This window comes from Protopterus annectens, chromosome 7.part0 (assembly GCF_019279795.1).
Source record: "Protopterus annectens isolate FY-2018-M chromosome 7.part0, PAN1.0, whole genome shotgun sequence".
Lineage (NCBI taxonomy): Eukaryota > Metazoa > Chordata > Ceratodontiformes > Protopteridae > Protopterus > Protopterus annectens.
This window is the reverse complement of record NC_056739.1, coordinates 1,248,623,836-1,248,641,659: the sequence shown is the minus strand read 5'-3', so window position 1 is coordinate 1,248,641,659 and position 17,824 is coordinate 1,248,623,836. Positions and strand designations below refer to the sequence as shown.

Genomic DNA, 17,824 nt, shown 5'->3' with positions numbered 1-17,824 from the left:
ACATCCCTCAACAGATCCCAGCAAACTCTGACCCAGTTCTGGAAAGTGACATCAGATACTGAACACAACATTATAACGAGATGCCCATGCTAGGCTGTATACTGGAATGGGTAATAAGGCATGCACAGAGTCCAATGTTTTCAACTTGTTTAAATAAGTGGAAGACATTCTTCTGTATGTAATTGCAGCCATAGAATCAAACACTGATGCAATACTGAGTTCATGAACTTTACTTATGCTCTTAGGAACTGGGCCTATTCCTGTCAAGGAATGGAAACAAGATACCCATTTCATAATTCATGCCGAGAGTTGTTGAGGGTATTGAATTGTAACAAATAAGTTGGGAATTCAAAGTGGAGTATACATTCCTTAGCCTTTGCAGGTTTTTGGCCTGAAGCTATTTGATTCAGTTAGGATACTGCCATTTTAGAAAGAAAGATAGAAGGAAGGAAGAGGTAGTCTGTCTTGAGATGAAAGTAAGGCACGTAATTACCCAGCTTCTTTCAGGGCCTATGGTTTATCCAACATATTTGACTGTTTCTTCAAAGTACAGATGCAGAATGCAACCCATCAGGGTTGATAGACATTGGAACATCCTTTTGGCTGACAATAGATTGAACAGTTTTCTTGGGGACAGATGTTCATTTTCTTTTAGAAGGGGACGTACTATTGGGTCCTATTTGAGTCATTATAAGAAGTCTTTGTCTGATCTCAAAGTGTACACTCAATCCACTCTTACAGGGGCTCCAGTGGTTGGATGTTTTTCGTGTGGCCACTGTAAATTTTGTAATAAGTCAGAATACACCTGATATTTTTGAGATTAATTTTTGGGCCAATTGCAGTTCTGGGTGGGTTATATATTTAGTGACCTGCACCTGTTCTATGCTTTATGTGGGCCAGACATCTAAATTGGTGAACACATGAGTGACATCAAGAATTAATAATGCATTGTTTAAACATAGTTTAAAACACACCACAGCTAACTTTATGTTTTGTATTATTGACCACATTAAGGGTAAATGTCAGGATAAAATAAAATGGCATGAATTGCTAACTTCTAAAGAGGAAGTGGATAATTAAACTTGGGGCAATGTTTCCACCTGGTCTTAATGACCAACTGTGATTTGTTAATTATGAGAGGCTGATCATGTACTGTGATTGGTTTTTTTCACTGATATATATTCTGTTTGAAAGCTTTGTGAGCTGATTTTTATACAAAAAACTTGTGTCACTGAGGAAGGCTCTGTTGGTCTGTATATTTGTTATCTGAGGGATTTTTCTCTCAGGTTTTATGCATTAAACTATTTTTGCTGATACCTACAGCTGCTGGCTTCTATTGTGTGGATCTACTAGTGCCTTATCACCCTGATTTCCTAGAGCACTTTTTTTACCATTGTCCTAATGACTCACACGTTTCCCCATCCCAACTTACCTTCCATTCCCTACCTTCCCACATTTTTGAAAAATTTGAGATAAAGGATTTAAATAGTAAATCATCCTGGTCACCATAGTCTTTTGCTTCCTTTTCCACTCCTACAGTAACCCTATTGCAGGACATTTTTTTCTTTCTTCCCCATTATATTTGAAAAAAAAGAAACAAATGTTTTGCAACTATCCTGTAGTTAATTAATAACTTCCATTGCTGATCTACTTTGGCCTGAGGGGTGACCTTAGCCATCAGTGGTACATCTTTTAATTCTCTTCGTGGAAAAGCACTCATGTCATCTTCTTCATGCTGTCCTTTTTCTCTGCCAGTTGTCTGGTTTTGTAACACTTTCTTTATTTTTTATAGAAATTACCATTCCTACCTTTCGTAATGTAAACCATCAGTTTTTTTTACTCACAGATGTTTATTGTCATCATTCCTCAGTCTTCCTTTTTAGTAGGTTTCCAAGTGGAATGAAGTCTGACCTCTTTTAGTCATGAACCACTTCAGTTAATTGCTTCCCTCCTAGCCAAGGGGTCCCTGGGCGTGCTCAGTCCCTAAGGGTACAAGAGCATCCTGCCACACATGACAAAGTATTAGTCCTAGATGTCTCAGTCAGACATGCAGACATTCCACTTACCATGCTGAGCAAGGACAGACTGATGGTTAGCTGTCTCTCAGGTGCTAGGAGCTGGGATGTCACTAGATCCCTTTCATAACTCTCGACTTCTTAGCACAAGAAATCTGGACAAAACCAAAAATAATGAGGAAAAAATGCCCCAAAATAGGTGCAATTTTTAAATATTGCTTATAGAAACTTAAAAAGCTGCTACCATAAAAGGTTTTGTGCTAGCATGCATTTTCTGAAACTAGGATATCTGTCATGATTTAGTGACCTTAATTCTCCCTGATTTAAACATAAATCTTATGAGGAGCAGGTCAAAAATTTTAATCAAAAATCTGGACAGTCTGTGAAAATCTGGAAAGTTGAGAGGAATGCCTTAGATACCTTCATATCAAGTATGCATATAACCTGGGTGTTACCCATGTGAGGGTGAATGTTCTTAGATACAGCATGCTGCTGCAGATGGAGAGACATAGCTGAGCTCCCAGTGACTGTGGCTGTAGCTGGAAAACAGCTAGTCTTGAAAAGCATCTTACCACCATCACAAGTGATGCCACAATACAAACGATAAATAATTTACTTCAACAGTTGGCAAAGTAATTGGTGTTAGTCTAGGGTGTTTTAGTGTGCATCACCATAGGAAGAGATAGTTGAGCGATATTCCTGCTAACTACCACATCAATAGCAACACCCTAAGAATGCACTCAGTGATAAGAGACCTGGGCACACAGGTTGACAGCAACCTTACCTTTGATCAACATGTCTCCAGAGTGGTAAAAAGGGCATTCTATATTGCTCATCTCATAAGTAAAGGCAATGCCTCCAGAAAAAAAAGAAGTTATAACCTCCCTGTACTCTTCCCTCATCAGGCCAATAATTGAGTACAGCGCCCCTTTTGGTATGTACCTTTCCAAGCATCTGCAGCAATTGGAGAGACCATAAAGGTTCCTCACAAGGAAAATTCAAGTTCTTTAGCATCTCTCCTATGTGGATCATCAGAAATCACTGTCACTTTATTCTGTTTCATACAGACTACTCAAAGGCGATCTTTGACCCTGCTTTATTGGAAATGCTGCATATCCACAAGTCAAATGGTACACAGGTTACTCGCACTGAAGACCTTAATATGGTATGTGACATTAATAGAACCTGCTGGAGGGAACGCTTTGTCTCCCAGAGGTTACCACACCTTTGGAACAGACTCCCACTTCATGACAAGCAGAGCACCTCATCTGCCCTCTTCAAATACAATCTGGATGATTGAATGGATACCATAAATTCACTCCGGGGGTTCCACCTTTCCATTTTGGACAGGGGAAATAGGTGCTGATTATGAAAATAAGTGTAGAACTTGGCTAGGCTTGTAAGGACCCTATGGCCATTAGCCTAGTAACTTCTTATGATCCTGTGGCAGGCCTGTGTCACCAGAGATGGTCTGCACCTCCTCCATTAGGTCTTTTGCATACTGGCTAAGGCATATTCTCCCCCAAAGTGCCTTTTTTTTCTTTTAGAGACAGAGTCAGTCTTCCAGCCCTTCCAGTTTAACAAATCCCTTCTGGCTTTTATCACTTTAGCCTTACTCAGTGCTGGACATCTTGAATAACAAAACTTTGAGACCTTCCTTGTCCTTGAGCACGTACTTGGTTTTAGTGTAATTGTAGCACTTCCTCTTTATGGGGGTTTGGAGCTTATTCATTCAGAACCTTTAACAAAGATGGAGGACATATCATTATGCATCAACAGTTCCAGTACCTTACAGTATAATAATGATGTTAAATTCCTGAGTAGCTTAGATCATTAAACAAATCATATTGTCATATTATTGTAAACTATACTACACCTTCTTTGTCTTTCACTGCCTTTGAAATCTGCCTCAGTCAATTAGAATCATTAGCTAGTGAATGAAATGTAAGCACCCTGAGTGGTTTCAACTACCCACCCATCAAATGGCCAAATTCACCTCCAACAACTAATATATATAGTGATTCCTTAATTTTATTGACATCAATTCCATTGACTGTAAGATAGTGCCTTGTCCTTGCAGGGGTTCCGGTGTCTTCAGCTTTGTTCTCAGTAATATAGTACCACTCTACTCCACACCTAAAGCCTTCCCCTGTATGACTAAATCAGACCAGTAGTCTATTATATTTTCCCTAAGAACCTAGCTCAAGACTCTTTTCAACCTCACTGTATTTGTGGACAATCTTCTGCCATTCTTGGACAACCTACTGAAATACAATGGACTTTTATTCATAACTTAACTCCTGCATTGAAATAACTGTCCCCATCTATTTAAAGTATGATGGCAAATTTAAGGCTAAAACCCTATATTGTAGCCCCACTATCACTACAAGCTGTATGATTAAAAAAAAAAAAAAAAAAACAACTTATGGCTCTAAGAAGTGAACTCAGATCTTATCATTCTAAAAGCAACTTCAAAAAGGTCTGCGAGGAGCTCATGTAAAGTTAAAGTGTGGAAAGCAAAGTTTGCACTGAATAATGCAACGTCCTCCAAAGACAACCATAATGCTCTGCTCTCAGAAGTAATACTCCGCACTACACAGAGCTGACGTCTGATGGTGCCACCAGCTCATATCCATTAGGACATCATCAGCATACTTGCAGATAAACTTAGCTAAAACGTCTCCCAGTGTTTCCCTTCTTGCTTCTCCCTTTATTACTCAGACTCTGTATGATCCTATTAATTTCCTTCAAACATGTCCTAAATAGCTTTGGCAAAAGTATAGCCTCTCTGCTCCTTAGTGAAATGTCACCACTCAAAATGCTAACTGCTGAAATGCTAAAAAAAAGACTGAAACTGTAAGAGAAGAGCAAATCTTTAATGTCACTTTTTCTCCTTTAAACTTCTTTTTTTTTGTAGGGGGTTTGCCTCTCTGCACCCCATGATGTGAGGAACTTGTCCCCACACCCCAGAATGTATATGTAATAGCATTCAGATCACCATACATCATAGAAAAGAGAATATTTTGAGAAATGGCCATCTCAGAATTAGTGTATGTAAGCCCATTTTTTGGCCATTCAGTCTCTGTGTTTCAAGACTTGCTGTATCAGGTCCCAACATTTCAAATGGTTACCTAACCTCAACGATTGTCATTTAAACCTATTCAGTCTTATCCGCTTCACTGGATATGTCCCCTAGGTTTTGGTATTGGCCATAGTGGCTTCCTTACAGAATGGTTGCCATACCTCTGACATGACACCAACCCTGGGAACTGAAGACTAATGACTCTTATCAATGTTGTTTGCAATATAATGAAGCATGTTATAAACTGAATCCATAAACAGCAATAGTGTCAGCCTACAGTCCCTCAACAGGAATCATTTCAGCTTTGTGAAGGGTAGGTACACTAAAGCTGATGGACATCTTCTTTGAGAAGGTATCTGAAGCTCTGGAAAATGGATAGTTAGTACATACTGCCCACTTGTAGATAGCATTTTATATTATCTTGCATTTTCTGGCATTATTGTTTAATTTCACCTTAATCCCCTATATAACCTACTGGATAGCAAATTGACTTACAGACAGAACTTACTCATTCAGACTTGGTGGCACACTTTCTTTTTAAAAGGCTTGTCATTAGTGGTGTCTCACAGGATTACATCTTGGGTTCTATGCTCTTATGCATATACTTCTCTGATATCCAAGCTGATATCAAGGTCTGAAAGAGATTGCATAACTGCAAATTCAGTGCTGTCATTAAATCTTCAGGTGATACCCATATCTTACAAGAGGACATAACCCACACTAATTCCAGGTGTTGAGACCATGGACTCAATTTCAATGCAAAAAAGACAGTATTGAACTCTTGGTAAATAAGACATTCATGCAACTGATGCCCTCTCAAAGGTGATACTATTATCAGAGACCTAAGCACATTTGTGGACAGTGAGCTCCCCTTTGACCACCATGTATCAACTGTTGTTAGGAAATCTGTTTACTGATCCCAAACAATTACTAGGAACAGGCCGTCCACATCCAATGATATTAATTTTACCCCTTTCATCCTCCTGCCCCCTAATCAAGGCCATTATGGAATACTGTGCCACCCTTTTATCATGTACCTATCCAAAGTTTGGATAGGTACATGACAAAGGGTGGCACAGTATTCCATAATGGCCATATAGGCCAAACTGAAAAACTGCAATGTTTACTGACCAAGAAAATCTCTGATATGAGATCCTAAAGTTACACAGAGCATCTAAATGGCCTATCACTTTACTAAATCTTTTACAGACTCTTACACAGTAACGTCTGCTTGGCTTATAAGAATATGAAGGACCCAAACCTGCTTGACCTCTTAGAAAAAAAAAAAGAAAGAAATATCAGCAAACTCATTCCAAGGATGTAAATCTACATAATGTCAACAGAGTCTGTTGGTGAGATACATATCTTTCCCAAAGGACCCTCTACCCATGGAATAAGCTGCCCCTCCATATCAAGGAGCTCCCCAGCTCTCTTTGAAACCAGCCCTGTCAAGTTGTTGGGAATGCTTAATGTTACCCTGGGATATTTTTTCAGGCCCATACAGCTAGAGTGAGGAGGTAATGACAATTAAAGTAGGACTAGACTTCTAATGGTCTGCTGGACTAATTTCCTAGTACAAACCGATAAATGCAGAATCCTATACTGTTAGTTATGCAAGTAGACATATTTTTTTATAAAAAGATAAATAGTTCATAACAAAGATTCAGAAAGAAAATTTTGCCGTTGCATCTCCCAAACAAATGTGTAGCTGACAATAGGTGGTACAAATTCCAAGATAAAAAAAGTTGTGTGTGGATGATGTGTTTCCATCTAGTTACCTTTTGGTAACACTTGTCGTATCACAGTTCACAGTTGTACCTAATCATCAAGTTATCTTAATGGTCAAGGATTTTATTGAAATGAGAATTGATTTGTATGCTAGGCAGATTGATCTTATTGTGTTGCTCCTTGAGATGGTTTTGGAGAATAACATTTTCACATCTGACAGTAGATATTGCCACCAAAGGCTTGGTGTAGCTATGGGGATACCATGTGCCAATAGCTATGCTAATACAGTTATGGCCATATGGGAATGCAGGTTTTTGGTGAGTTCAAGATGGTGTGGTCATCAGATAAAATTTTACTGATGGTTTCTGGATGACCATTTTATGGCTTAGACTGGAACCATGCTGGAATTAGATCAGTTTATCTGTTACCTACATTCCACTACAGACTTTTTGCAATTCACTGCTACAAGTCTTATACTGTGATATCCTTTTTTGGATGTTATGGTGAAGAGGGAGCCTGGTAGTAATAGACTTATCACAAGCCTTTATATGAAGGATTGTTGCAAACCAAATTTTGTTCATCATAGTAGTCTGCATCCTAACCATGTGTTTGAGAATTTGGTGAAGAGATAAACATTAAGGACCTCAAGGCTACATGTTAAGGACCAGGACTTTGAGGAATTTATTGTGACTCTGAAGGAAGATTTTGAGGATAGGGGCTACAGGGGGACTGAGATAGCCAAAGGTATGTGCGATGCCCAGCAGCTTAGGAATGGTATTGGGAGGCCCTATTTTATGACCCCCACCCGTGATCAATATAGGCAAGTTAGAAGGGATAACATCTTAAGAGTCCTGCTGACTTTTTCCATTGACATAAATAATGTGACTGATGTAATTAAAAAGAATTGACATATTTTAACTTCTGATTCATCTATTGAAGTATTAGTTGGCACATCTCCTAAGTTTTATTACAGGAACAGGGCGAACTTAAAGAGGTTGTTGCATTATCCATATAAGTTGGGCTATGGACAATGGAGAGAGGGTACCAAAAAATGTGGCACCACTTGTAATTTATGTCGGTATGTAAGAGATGGTAATGAGTTTTTTCATCCACAGACAGGGAAGAAATACTCCTTAAATGTTATGGCTAACTGTGACACCATGAACGTTGTTTATTTAGCGAACTTTGAACAATGCAGCTTATTTTATGTTGGCAGAACCAACCGTTAGTTTTCTGAGTGCATTAGGGACCATTTATATTATATAAATAAAGGTAATACTGTTAATGCCTTAGCTAAACATGTTCAGGGGTTGGGAGGGTGGCTTAATGGCTAAGGTGTTTGCCTTACAAGCACAAGGTGCAGGGTTTGAGTCTCACAAGGGATAATTGGCTAGGCTTAAAATGGCTTGCAAGGGCAGTTAGCTTAGTACTAAACTATGAACCTATAAGATGAAAGGTAATGAACATAGTTTTTTTTATTGCGTTAGATTTTATATATGAGAATGTTAGGTTTGGCAATATTTAAAAATTAAACAGAGATATAAAGCAAGATGGATAGCCAAACTACATTCTCATACGGGGCTAGACTTAAATGAATGTGTACCTTTGAAACCTGTTTTAAAAGCCAGAAAGAGAAGGAAAAAGTAATGTTTACCTTCTTTTGGTGAGTTCACCTTTTAGTGAGTTCAGCTTTAACTATTTAATTGTTTTATTAGTTTTAGCTCCTGATTGGTTTGTGTATTATGACATTGTTATATAAATGTTTGGTGAAGATGCTGTTTTACTAGGGTCTGAAAAAGCTATGATTCCATAGCGAAACCGCTTACCAGTTTGCATGCATTAAACTTAGATTTATTTTACCTGCTGCCTACTTTACCTTTGGATATTTTGAACTGTAACTGCTGTGTTTCCACACTTGTGCTTTTTTCTCTTCACTCAGTTTTGGTTCCTGGTTACTAGTGTGGTTTGTCTGCTGGTAGAATTTTTTGTGTTTTACTTCTTGTACAGTCTGGTGAGGGTGCATCTGTGTATCGTACAATGAAGTCCCCTATGGAAAGAGTCATGGGTAATGTGTTTGCTTGTTTTATGGGCTTTATTTTCAGGGGTCCATTGGGTGTAGTCTTACGTGTGGTGTTTTGTGATGCTTTTGGTGTGTGCTTTACAAATTGCTGAGGACAGGCATTGCTGTTTGCAGGCCTAGGATGTCTTTGTGGTTTGGGGAGATTGCTTTTTAGAGTATCAGCATGATAGTCTATGTGGAGAATGTAGCGTGTTCGTGTGTGTGTGTGTGTGTGTGTGTGTGTGTGTGTGTGTGTGTATTTGTGTTCTTCTTAACAACATTGTGAGATTTTTGCCTCCAAGGAAGTTGTGTATATACATCTGTTGCATACAATGTCAATTTCCTTAAGGATTAAAAGGTTGTCTGTGTAATTGAGACAATTACTACTTTGCCTGTGGATGCCCATATCTACCAAGCTGGCTATGGCGACATTTGGAAATTGCATATCCATGTTGTCTGGACTTGCATTCAGGTGGGTTGTTAGGGTTTAAGGATGAAATTTTACAAAGGTCTCTAAGGTTAGGGACAAGAGTTGAATAGTGCTAGGATATGGTATTAGATAGTTGTTGGAAATGGTATTCGTGCTGTCTGACTTGCAAGCTAGCTGCCCGATGCTTAACTCTATGCAATGCTTTAGTAAATTACAGGTTATTGTCCTAGTACTAAGTTTATGGTAAACGTAACTGTCCAGGTGCTTGTGTCTGCACAGGACACTGCCAACTGCCACTGTGCTGTGACCAGCTCTGTGCAAACAAACCTAATTTATAGAAGCAGAAATGAAAGTAAAATCTAACTCCTGAGTCCTCTGCCAATAAAATAACTACACTTTGAGCCTCTCTGAAGTATTTCCCAGCTCAGATAGACCAGGCAAACACCTTCTGCCACAAGATGGATGACCTTAGTCCTCTTAATGTAAAATTACAGCAAAAAAGGACCCCCCCAAATGCAATGCAAGAACAAACAAGTTATTCCCTAGCTAAATCACCCCTCTACAAGGTGATTATAAGACACAACAGTTCAAGTACCAAACAGTAAATGAGAAAAGGTGATTTGTAGCAACAATATACTTTAAATACTCAGAAAATTGGAAAATGCAAGCAGCAATCACTTAAACAGTGAAAAACGTGTGCAATAATACAATTATCTTTGCCTGAATGGCACTGGATTCAGTGGAAAAACTTCTTGAAGCACAGGCAAATAGCCAAGGATTGCTGAGTTCTGCGGAAATGAGCACAAAGCCAAGCAAATATGTTTAATTTCTAGAAGCTAGGTTTCTGAAATTAAACTGCTTTGCTATTCACTGCCAGTTCCTCCATTTTTCTCAGGGTGGCTGTGAATTTAACTGCCTTTGTCTTCCCTACCACTGCTTTAGCTAATGCATTCTTCTGTAATCACCCATTTAACAATAAGTAGGCTATACAGCTTACCATAGGGCTTCTAAAAATTCATGACAACAGTTTATTAGCCCTTCTAAGCATCCTAGGTGTTTTCTGTACTTCCTTTCTGTTCACACATCTTTCTATTTTACTCTTCCAAAACCTCTATACTTTTTTCTGTAATTCTGCCCTGGCATTTTGACAAATCTATGCATTACCTCTGCTTGTTCCCTGCCCCCTTCCCCCCACCAGTAGACTGGTCTCTAGTTAAGTTCTCCTGCAGTTGTTAAAGTACTTTAAAGCATTTTACCTACCACTTTGTAGCCAGTCCTACTTCAGAAATCTACCTTGACTTTCTCTACATCATAAACAGCATTTAGCAGAGCCTCAGAGGTCCTGCATAGGTCATTCTTTTTTAACTGCCCTGTTTCTCTGTCTTTACAAGTCTTTATTATATTTGGTGTCTTCACTTTCTCTTTCAGCCAAGCCAATCACCTTTTACTACCTTTCTTCTGATATTCTGTCTCACAGCTTTCTGTAGTTGTATCTTAACCAGACTGCCATAGTTCTTCAGCTTCCATACTGCTAATGACTTTCCTGCTCAGTGCGTTAGGAGTTCTCCTAGTGAAGTTGTTTGCTTATTAACATCCCACTAGCTGTGTTTCCCTTCACAAGTCAGACTGTATTGCAGTTTATATTACCCAGTGGCGCCCATTTTTTTATTTCCTTTCTCAGTGCTTTATCCACCATTATGCCATTTCTTTTGCCTTTTCTAAGACTTTGCTTCTCACAGTAATGGCGTCTGCTTTCCAGTTTTCTATGGAATGACAGTAGCATCTACACAAAGATATATGCATCCAGCATAAGTGCAGCATTGGAACTTTGTATGGTTTGTGCCCTTTCCTACTGCTATATATTGTGGCACGTGGCAGTATTTATACAGCCCTGTGCACACGTTGCCAGTGTTATTTGAGAAATCATGGTGTTGGCCCAATTAAAATTTTCTAGACAAAGCAGTTTGTAAGATTTGGGGATGGTCATTGGCCAAATGATTATCCTGAAGACATTCTGAAGGGCAGAATTCTATTATAATATTCTGAGGATACATGAAGCAGCAGTCTTAAGTACATTCACTGCTGCTGGTCTTTGTGTAACCATCCCAGTTTATGGACTTTAGTCAGCTCACAGTAGGTGTAGCATATCTTCTGGTTCTCACTGAATATATTAGTTGAGGAATGATGTCCCAATTACTGAAGGCTTGGATCTGGAAAGATTAGTGCAGTTGTTTTACTAGATGCTATCGTCACAGATGCTAGTAAAAAAAACATAAAGCCAAGTTTCACTCTCACCATGATGTTTACAGACACACACTGGTCCTCATATAAGGAGCTTTTTTTTATATTCATATAGAAAGTAAAGATGAACCACTGAGGATTTGTTGTGGCCCTTAGTTGAGCATGAAAACCAAAGATTACATTTTTTACCTTGATTTTGAGAGCTTTCTGTAACTACGGCATCCTTTTTGGCTTTGCCAGGCATAGACAATGACCACAGTAGACAAATCTTCACAACTCTATCCCAACACTCGGGAGTTGTGCTTGAAAATGAAGCATTGAAGCATTTCCCTTTCTTAAACAGAACACACATGGAATGCTGTAAACTGAAAAACATGAGTAGCTTAATAAATTATGGTCGTATCACTGAGTAAAAAAGAGAAAACAGCACAGTGCTGGAACACAGATAAATTCTAGTAACTAATTCTTGCTGACATGGTCTCTATTTGCCAGCATGAGCCTGCTATCTATTTAATGATACAAGTGTGCTGTGAGAAGTGACAGAGGAAGACAAGGCATATGGTAATAGTTTAATGATGTACCTTCTCCATTAATCAAGCACTGCTGGAACTTTTCTTTATGAAACAAAATTGAATAAGCACTTTGAGAACAGGAGAATGTAATATTCAGTGTTTCTGATTACTGCTTTTATTTTCTGTAAGCTGAATTTGGACGTGAATCTGCCTTTATAGAAACAATACACATTGTTTACATTTTCAACGTTTATAGGTAAGCACTATAAAAGATTTAATAAGGACTTTTTAATTTGGTCTTTTCATTTTGCAATCTTTAAATGATTTTTGCTTGTTTTCCTTTAGGATTGTTTTTTTTTCCTGAGCAGTTCAAATAGTTAGCTCTCATTTTAATGCCAGTATGTTTTCTGCCTCAAAACCTGCTCTTTCATAAAAACCACCAAGATATCAGCATTTCATTAATCACTTTTATAGTACTCTCTCTCTATAGATAGATACACAGATATGCATATATCTGTTTCTGTGTCTATAATTACTGAGGATTAACCTGACCAGAGAGTGGTTAGTGAAATGTGCAGTACATCAAAATGGTTGACAGTAGGTAAGGAACAGTTGACCCAACTAGCCTCCATACATCTAGCAAATGCCATTTACAAGATAATTTACACTTCTGTCTTCTAAGGTTTCATGTGGTAAACATGTCATTTTACTGTCCCTTGCTTTCCCAAAACTTTCTTCTCTAATTTTACTACCTAATTAGGACCACGCTTCTTCAGGCACTCATGTCATGTAACCAAAAGACCCTGTAGAGATGCATAGCGGACTCGGTCAGGAGAGTGATCTTTCTGTCCCACATTCCTTCCTCCATGTTTAATCATTTGTGCTTGTCTTTATTCTTTACCCTGAAAATAATGCCAGATGAAAGTTTTGTTGCACTCACCTGAACTTTTGCTATTTTATGTATTTTTGTAAGTATCCAGTGCTGTTCACAATCTGGACTATCCAGCTGATACATCATTTGCCGTACGTCAAAACAGATGGAGCATCAATATTTGGGAGTATGCAACAGGTGGAGTTAATAAAACACTCCTAATCTATAAAGCTGTGGAAAGAGAATATAGTTCCCTCAGCAACATACCCATTTTGTGCCCTGTGAGAAACCGCAGAGCAGGGTGATACAGCAGTAAAACATAGGTGTCAATCCACTGGTAGTCTATACATTGAGCAGATGTTTTGTCAACTGGGACGAGTCAAGCTGAGAATTACTTGTAATTCAGAGTCCCTGGCATATGAGAAATTGCCCCATTGTTGGCAGACCTTAAACTTGGTTATTCTAAATAGGGGATGCAGAAGGAATGACCTCCTACATAACAAAACATGGGGACGCTCCTAGTATAAAATATTTTTTGACCTAACATGCTTTCTTTATCAAACACTCTTTCATTCTTCATTTGAGTGGATGATATTCAGAGAATAAATGAAAATGCTCAGTTTTCAGTTTCCACTCTTATGGATGGAATTGAAACACAGTTGAATAAAGTGGAACTCTGTACATTACTGGTGATTTTTCCATTCCTCTTGTTTTACAAGGTATAGCCTAGACTAATGACATGAAAACCAAATTAATTCACTGCATCTTTCATAAGTGAATGAGTGAACTTCATTAGAAAACATACTTGTACTGTAAACATGATTTATTTACTGATTAATAATATTAAATTACTACTTTCTGTGATTGTTGTTGAATGCTAAGTGTTGACACTCTTTGTGTATGATTAATAAGGCTCTCCTAGTCCCTCAAAGTTAAAAATGATACACAAAACAAACCTCATGAAGTTTCAGTATGGACACTACTTGGTTTCCTAGCAAGTGTTAGAGCATTCAGGCCTGACATTGTATCACATATAAGCTCCGTCACTTATCACATCTGCATGAACATGCATAATACAAGTAGATCTCAACCAGCCATTAACAATCAGATATTTTAGAAAAAAGTAAATGGTCTGGGCACACTGGAACAGGCTGTAAACTATTTAATTTCCGGTGTGCCCAGACCATTTACTTTTTTCTGAGTTTATTGGTTTGATGGTCTGAGTGTTTTGCCATTTTTTTTATTATGAGTAATCACATATTTTAGTTTTCTTTTGCATTTATAAACCATTCTTTGCTAAAACTAGAACAGTTATGTAAAGTATTATTCACTTACACATTTTTCTCTATAATAAACTCTCAATTTATCAGTAATGTAGCAATTTCCTGTTTAAATTTAACCATGAAGCTTGTTTGCTTGTCTTCCATGTTTTAATTATATAATTAGAAATGATTATTTTACCATATTCACAAAATGTTTCATTTTTAGTGTAGTGCATTTGTTTGAAGCATTACTGATGAAATGTGTCAGTCTGAGAAGATAAACTTCATTGTAGTATTATAGTGCACTGGAGCTTACTGGCAGCCATTTTTATTACAGGGGGTTCTTTATAACCACTTTTTTTTTTTTTTGCCGATCAAGTGAGCTGCAGTAAATGCAGCTGCCTATTTTTAAAATCTTTAGTTGCTTTGCCCTAGCTGAGTAAAATCAAAAAGGTATACGTTTTTTTTTTTTTGAGGGAATCAAACTCAAGAGAGAAAGAACAAGAAGATGCTATTCTTTCACTTTTTAGTACTTCTGAGTAAACTACTTATGTTTGAAACTGTGTGTACGCATGTGTGTGTGAATTTGTCTGTTTACATTTATCCTAATATTGATCCCAGATAAAAGGAGTAATAAGACACCAATCTGTTATACTGGGTAGATATTTTTACAATATGAGTACCTCATGGCAATTATATCTACACCCAAGATGTGTCATTAAAGCTGCTAAAATTCCACTAAATCTATCATAAATATACTGTTCACTAAAAATAAAGGAAAGGTTGAGACACCACCAGAATATTCTAGTCTACCTAAAATAATTTAACCAACCCCAAACCTAGTTTTCAGGTAAAAGAAAAAATAAAATAAAAAAATCCATTTTCTTTCTGCTTTAATGTGGAAAGATAATGTTGCACATTAATTAAATAAAATGCACCAACAAACTCTCCAGATTCTCCAGACCGATGCTGCTCACCTACATTTACCCATCTGGAAATGAAATTCATTGTTTCTAAAATTAACATAAAAGAAAACAGTATAAACTACAACACTAGCAATAACTAGATATTTGAAAATGGTGTTTTCATCAGTGTTCTAGCAAGGAGGGGGGAGGGGTGAATGGAGCATCTGCCTTTTGTGCCAATTTATAAGGGGTGCTGAAGCTTATAAGCTGTCAGTCAGGTAATTGCAGTTACTTAGTGGATGGCTTCTAAACTATCTATAAAATGATTATCTTTTCTAAAGGTAGCTAAACCACTTAAAAAAATAACAGATGGGTAATTAATACGCTGTCTATAAAGGGACTATAATCACTTACCCCACAGCTTGTAAATGCTCAACATTTAAAAAAAATGTTTGGTGGGGAGGTGCCAAATGGTTGTACTACTCAGGGTACTGACAAAACAGATCGGAGATTCTAAGTCTTTAAACTAAAACATGCATAAATTTTAAAACTAACAAATCATAATTTACTCCATCCATCCATCCATCCATCCATGCTCAACCCCTTTTCTCATTTTTACACAAAGGGTCAGGATGTCAGTTCAACAGTGACAATCATCTTGAGCTCATCTTGAGCTAAGGTATACACTGGCAGGAGGCTAACCCTGCTGCGGTAGTTCATCCGTACTACTCAATCTGAAGTAGTTTACTTCATTTGGTCTTCAACCTGTGAGAATACGGATCCGTATCAGATCCGAGCTGGCAAAAATTACTAGCATCAGCTCCGAGCTCCAGACTCCTCCCCTTACCCATAATACACCTCCACTGCCTTCCATCCCCAGATCTCATTTGTCATGATTTGTAAAACATTGTGTCTCTAAAGCTCCAGCTAGCAGGGTGATTCTGATTGTAGGTTTTTCTAAATTTTCTGTTACTTTTTGCCAGTTCAGGTTAGTATAGGTACCCTTTATCCCCTCCCATCGCTCTGGTGTCGAGTGTAGGTTTGTAGTTGTAGCTAGTTTAGAGTAGTTTGTCTGTGGTGCCCCTCCCCCCTCTTAGTCAGTCTAGTGTGGTGAGTGGATGTGTTATTAGTCTAAAGAAAGAAAGTTTTTGGTCTGTCTCTTTCCTTTTTTTAAGGTTTCTTGTTTGATAGCATGGCTGAAAAGCTTATCTTTAAGCGCTGCACAGAGTGTGGTCATAAGCTCTCCCCAGCGGATGGCCACACTCTGTGTGTGTTGTGCTTAGGTGTGGCCCACCTTAATGTGGAGTGCTCCATCTGTGCTGGGTTCAGTCCCCAAGCTTTGAAGGATATAAAGGCCAAGTTGGCCCTCAAAGGTCTTCTGCTTGCCACTGATCCTCCTTCCTCATCTTTGGCTTCAGTCACAGCGGCTGCGGTGGCTGCCTCTCCTGCTTCTCTCCCTCTGGCTTCCCCTTCCTCCCAGGCTGGGACTCAAACTCCTGCATCTAAGCCTGTGGTAGCAGAGCAGAGGAGAGGTAGAGAGTGGGAGAGAGAGTTGAAGATGAAGGAAAAGAGGAAGAGGTGCCTGGTCCTCTCGACTCCGAGCAAGTCTGCATGGACCTGTGACTCCCCTCGGCTCTGGTCTCTGTGGTTCTCCCCGGAGCTGGAGGAGGCAAGTTCAGTCTCCCAGGCCTCGGTTCCCCGACTGACCAGGTCAGAGTCCATGGTCTTGTCTCGGCCAAACCATTCTTTATTGGACATGGATCTGGATAAGATGATGAGGTGCTTTATCCGTACACATATCCAGATGGGGGTCTTGCCAGCCCCCCCTCCCTCAGGAGGGGGGAGCTTGCTTCCCTTTTTTCAGCCCATTTCTCCTTCCCTGATTTGACCTTCGGCTTCAGAGTTCTCGGATTCGAGGTTGGCCTTGGTCAGGGGAGTCAGGCCGACGGTCCTTGCATCCTTGACGTTGACAGCTGCCCGGAGCATCTCAGATCTGACCAGTGCGGATCCGAGCTGCTCTTGGAGCTGGAGCCTGGGTGTCAGATCCGAGGGAGTGGAACCTTTCCCATCAACTCTGACTTTGTCGGCCCAGATTTCCTCTCTCTGAGCTCCATCCACTTCGGGTCTGGCTCAGATTCTTGCATCAGATCCGGGGAGACTGGCCTCCTTATTAGCTTCCTAGGAGGTCTGCTCACCTTCGGCATTCAGTGTGGTAAAACGGGTCCTCTCCATTGGATTGAGACCCTTGCCGCCCCGTCGGACTCTGCCCAGACCCCCTCGGCTCTGTCGATAGTCCCTATTTTCTTACCAGGGGAACAGCCTGTGCCCGAAGAGCTCCAGACAATTCCATTAGAGGAACAGATGGCTTGCAAGTGCTCCCCAGAGAGCCCCACTGGAGATGTGCCCCGCAAGCATACGTGCAAGAGGAGGCACTTGGACTCCCCCGAGTCCCTAACCGAGGATACAGATTTAGATGATGGGGAGGGTTCTCCAAGATCCCCTCCCAATGATGTCTCCTTTGGAGACATCATGGAGATCCTGCACCATTGGGGAGGTTTGTCTGCCCCCAAGCCCTCCTCTGATGAGTCTGTGTTTCTGGAGGCTTTTGGCACAGGCCCATCTATGTCTTGGGTGTCCACTGCTACGGATGCTTTAGTGGATTTGATCACCTCGCAGGTGTGGAAGGAACCAGATACCGTGGAGCCAATCCCCAAGTGCC

The 17,824-nt window shown here is 39.5% G+C and overlaps 1 protein-coding gene across 1 annotated transcript in view; it reads left to right on the top strand.

Annotated features, from left to right (window-relative positions):
- The window catches only part of MEGF11 (multiple EGF like domains 11), a 4,956,374-nt gene that overhangs the window by 1,307,715 nt on the left and 3,630,835 nt on the right, over positions 1-17,824 (top strand). The gene's annotated exons all lie outside the window — the stretch shown is intronic.